We start from the raw sequence: 5,874 nt of genomic DNA on the forward strand, positions 1-5,874 counted from the left end.
TTTGGTACATTGTGCGAATGTTCCATATTCCAATTTTAAGTTTAATTTCAGGGTGAGTGATTGACTTCATCCGCAAATGAGGTTCCATAAGGCTTGAGCTCGTCTGCATCATAGATGTTGGCTCCTGTCTAAAGTCCTGTAAATATTCGTCTGTTGGGAGACCACAGGTCGTAGCACTCTGCTACAAGGGATTTCTTGCTCCACTCATGGTTTCTGTAATCAAGGATTTTTTACGAGGATGGGTGATAAGCCCGCCGCTCAACCTTCTTCTTTTAACCGAGCTTAGGACCGGCATAGGGACGAGCATAAACTCCACCTATGGCAGAGTTATCACATTCCAAACAAGGTGCCAAAGAGACAATGATTTGATCAATGGTTATTCTATTGGCCTGTCCTCTAGTGGAAAAAAGACTACATCAGAGATATATTCAATTTATAACATCATCAGAGAACAAATTCACGTAGACAGTTTTATTACAGCAAAAGTGGCTAATTTAACACGAGAGTTGTATTAGTTTTAAGATCCTGGATTACTTACAGTCCTATTTATAATTAACTCTTAGCCCAAAATTCTAACCACTACTCTTAGTGGATAGAATATGTATCTTCCATGTTCTTTGCGATTTTTAGACCATCATTATTGTTAAGATTAGGGTGGTTGCTAAGAATTTCACAGGCGTCCTTAAATTTACATTCATACCACGTTTTGGTATATAAACAACAGGTGCATTTCCTGTTGTAAAACTAAAGGTTTTCCTGCTTGTTCTTCAATAAATATCTAGTACAGACTTCTTAAATTAATATCAAGTACGGATGATCCTAGAGCCTCAGACTTTTCGAAGTTTCGAAATATTTGAGGAAAAATAAATTGGCCTTGCGCTGAAACTTCTGACAACTTCATTAATAAATACATGATGAAAATATTTTTTTTGACTTTGCTCTGTCAAAAGTGCAGTTCATCTCAGCCCACTGGGACAATAAATAACACGAGTTTGTTATGTTCGAATAACGAAATAACCATAATTTGTAAAATGGTTATGATCTGCAGAAAATGAAATCCGAGATTGAATGCATGAATTTATGAGAAAGATGGGATTTTTTTTCTACTATTGAATATGTTATAACTTAAGTTAGAGGAGAAAGTCACACAGTGTCATTACGATTGTGAAGAAATAACAGTCAGAACTAAAACCGTCAATTTATTCAGATAATTCAATACCACATAACAGAATCGGGATATAATGAAGATATCAAGATTTCAAATAAATTTCAACTTCATAATAATTTTAATTTCAACCGTACATTCCAATACCGCTAGAGATATGGGTGTTTGTGAATGTCTTTAGTTGATAGTCTGATGAAAGAGCCTAAATATGGAAAAATTCGTGTTCATATCTAGACAGGGTTTTCAGTCTTCCCATTAACTCATCCATTGTACTAATGTACAATGGCTTTACAACTTTTCATGGGTGAAATTCTCATAAGAAGTACGAAAACATACGAGGGTGATCTGAAATGTTCTCGGCTTAACAATGAAAAAAACAAACGAATTAATAATTTCAAAATTATTGTTATTTTTCAACATAATCCCCCTTAAGACTAATACATTTATTCCAGCGATGTTCCAGCGCAATTATCCAGTCCGTAGTGGTTCTCGGTATGATCTGCTAAATACCCCTCTACAGCTGTAATCACCTCTTGATTCGAAGAAAAACGCTGACCAGCGAGGAAAAGTTTTAGTTTTGGGAAGAGACAGAAGTCAGAGGGAGCCAAATCTGGGGAATTGGGTGGATGTTCCAACAATTCATAGTGCAGGTCCCTTAATTTTCACATTGCCAAAACACCCTTGTAGGCAGGTGCATTGTCCTGATGAAAGATGATTTTTTCTTCTGCAAACTGGGTCTTTTCCGACGAATTTTTTCGTCTAGTCTGGTTAATAGTTCGGAATAATATTTCCCGGTTATTGTTTTACACTTTTCAAGATAATTAATAAAATGCCTTTAGCATTCCAAAACACCAATGCCATGATCTATTCTGCTGATGGAACCGACTTTGTCTTCTTTGGCGCACAACCGGCTTCTGTCCATTTTGACTGCTCTTTGGAGTCTGGTGTGTAATGGTGAATCACCAGTCTCATCCATAGTAATAAATCGACGCACAAAATCAGTTTTATTCTTGTTAAAACGTTCCAAGCACTATTCAGATATTTTCATACGAGTGCGCTTTTGATCTGCTGTGAGCTGTTGCGGCGCCTCTTGCCCAAAGCTTTTTCATTTGCAATTTTTCATGCAAAATATATCCTACACGTTCTTTCGAAATGCCTATAGTCTCAGCAATTTCACGCACTTTGACTCGCCGGTCATTCAGTACCATATCGTGCACTTGATCAATGATTTCTGGTGTTGTTAAACCTTTTTGGGGGCGTCCTTCACGTAGATCATCTTCAAGGCTGTACGGCCACGTTTAAACTCGGCAACTCATTTCTTAATCGTCGAAAATGAAGGAGAAGAGTGTCTATAAACTTTTATGAACTTCGAATGAATTTCTGTTGGCGTTAAACCTTCTTTTACAAAGAATTTTACAACCGCACGATAATCAATTTTATCCATTTCAAGGAATACAGACAACACTTTTGCTTCAGACGGCAAAAGTGTTGCTGCTGTCTTCACAGGGATGCTTGTGACAGATATAGCAACTTAGAAAAAAACATCGTGCCGTTGGTGTTGCCATCTATGGTCGAGGCCGAGAGCTTTTCGGACCACCCTCGTATTAAGGATCATCCTATTTCATAGGTCAATTTAAATTTTGATTAAGAGGTAGTTGTAGAGCAATATAGTATACTAATAAATAAAACCCTTAAAGCATTTTCATTCCTTAAATTGAGTGGACGGAATTCGTTTAGACCTTTGGAAATCGGTAGGCATATAGTCTCTGTCTATTGTCATCATCGGTAGTTTATTTTTTATTTCTATTGGTGATTTCTAGACTTGGCAAAAAATACATAACAGACTTCTTCCCTTTTGTTTCTTCTTCTAAACTATGCTAATCGGTATCACTGTACGAAATAATTGTGAGTTCTACGGAAAAGTTTCTTTAGTTGTATGGTTAAAAATAAGAAATACTGTGAGAGAAAGCAGTACTCGCCAGTATTAATGTTATGCATACCATTTATGGAAAATAGTTTATTTCTTGTTTGATTTATTCTTGCACGAATCATAATAAGGTGATATTTTGCTATTCTATTCTATTTTTGATTTCTGCTTAAGACTTCTTGATCTCAACTGATATAGTTAGGTATTTTCCTGTCGGTGAATAGATTAGTCATTCTAAGAAACTCCCAAGTGATACAGATAACACAATGACATATCATTGTGTGTTTGTTTCCTAGGTGAAAATTTTAAAACGCGCAAGCGCGCATACACAAGCAAACACATTTTCGTGGTATGGTAGTTCCACAACTGCCTTCCTTCACTCCAAATTCCAATGGTCAGGCACCACTTTTTCTATTCTTTATCTAGTCACCGATCTTAAGGTGAAGATGCATCTTTATAATTATACCACAGTTTTCATAATGGAATAATTTCCCATCCCTCCACTATGAGGAAATAGAACATTTACGATACAGTTAGGTTTAGTTGAGATTACAGAATGCCCATTAATACTCATAGAAGCTATTCTGTTTGTGTACTCTCTTGGAAATAATCTGAGAGATTCCTCAGCTCATACATTACTTCGCTTTGCCATAAACTCAACTGAAAACTTTCACTTGGCATGGACCTCTACGTTATATATTACGTTTAGTACAGAAGGAGACAGTTCAGGAGAGGGGTGGGGGATAAAATATCACCCAAAACAACAGAAAGCTACTATGAACAAATAGACTATTCGTACAAGAGAATTCAGTTTAGTTCAGATAAAACTGTCCAATATGATCTCAAATTTCACTAAACTCTGTCGTACTTCAAAGAGACGTGTGATGAAACACTCTTTTTATTATTCCTTTATGAAAAAGAACATTTGTTAATGGAGATAAGAGCTAATTTGTTTTCCTTTCATGTCTTTTTTTTTATATAAAACATTTCTGAATATTTGGCTTCCAATAACGGAGTATTTGTGCAAACCGTAACGCTTGAAGTCCACTAATCCTATTTCACAAATTCTTGTTGGTTGTCGAACGTATAATCCACTTCTCCTTCCTGCCCTGCCTTCGTGTTAAGACTGTACTTCAACATAATGTAAAAATTTAAAAAGTTTGAATTCTACAAAATTCAGATGTTTTAAAAGAAGTCCTGACACAATAATAATGCTATCTTTATGCCATGCTCAACAGAATTTCCTAAGACAACAAATGAAATAAACACCTTATTTCCTAAGGCGTTTATTTCAACATTAATATAACTAGGATAAGGGTTAGCGGAAACACAAATGCAGTAAATTTTACTGAATTCCTTTAAAATTCTAGAATATGGACCTCATAACTTACGTATTCAAGTACATGCACTTCGTGATCAGCATTCTTAGGGGACCTATAAGTAAGTACACAAAGAGTAAAATGAATACCAAAATACTGTTGCCCACTGTGACATGAATAGCAAAACTTGTGGATGTTTGATTTCAATACGATAGGTTATAAGGTTGCCATATTTTGATAATGCAAATAAGCAACATGTATGTGGGTCATATAATCCAGATGCAAAACTAATCTATGTAATAAGTACAATGTATGGATTTCTGTCGTTTGTAAATATGTGTTCTCTGGAATTTATTTTGAGGAGCGGGAGGAGAACCTACTGAGTTTCCGCTAGCAGGGGTATTTTTTGCTCTATAACAGCAGCCTTTGTGTGCTGCGCTCCAGCCAACTTCTTTCCTACGGAAGGCTAATGACGTGGCTGGCCTATGAAGGCGCTAAAATTTAAGAATAAAATACCGTTGAAGAGTTAAGAATGAAAATAAAAGAAAATTGCGACTAATGATTGAATAATAATCTTATATAGCTAGGAATGGACAAAAAAAAAGCTTGAAAATGTACCGACTAAAAGCATAAACTGTATCTTACATATCAAATACTGAATAAACAAATAAAAATGATTACGTTCAATACATTTTATTCAAATTTGTATGCTACAATTTCATCCTTACAAATTCTACACTTAATCTTTATTATAAATAAAACTATAAATATTATTATTATTATTACGTAAGGAGTTCCAAGGAGTTCAGGGACTCATCGTGGGAGGGCACTCTACTCCGCTACAAACATCTCACCGTCTACCACTACTTAATCTCCAACTACACACAATGACACTACTACCATCAACGCCATCTACCACCCCATCATCATCAATAAAGTATTTATGCTTGTAAATTGCGTGTGTTCCCATTGCCGATTTGTCTGTACGCGGGATGAAAAATCCGAGTTTTTGAGAAAAAAACCAAACCAATTCAGGTATTTTCTAATCGGCCACACTGTCCTGTTGCTCTTCCGATTTCGCTACGAAGGCACCGAGTATCTCTTTTCTAAAAATTTAATTTGACTGCGTGTCCATCATGTGATACATTTTGTGCAGTTCATGTTACCCACCAGATTGCTGATCAGGGTTATATGGGTATCACAGTACTTTGACAAGAAAGTGCTTTAAAGAAAATCAAAATATTATTTGTTGTTCCTCGAAACATTCTTCCTGCACATACAAAGTATTCTAAAGTATTATTTTCTACAAATAACAAATGTTATTACTCTATCCAGTTAGAATGTTTCGTGTTTTTCGTCGGTCTATATTCTGCTTGCTTTATATTCGTCTTACTTTAATATAAATGACGTGATTAAATAGAATAAATACTGGTACAATGCACTGTGCTGTTTAAATTGCTGCT

The sequence above is a fragment of the Typopeltis vanoorti genome, chromosome 5 (assembly GCF_054136105.1).
Source record: "Typopeltis vanoorti isolate ZY-2024b chromosome 5, IOZ_Tvanoo_1.0, whole genome shotgun sequence".
In the NCBI taxonomy this organism is placed as follows: Eukaryota; Metazoa; Arthropoda; class Arachnida; order Uropygi; family Thelyphonidae; genus Typopeltis; species Typopeltis vanoorti.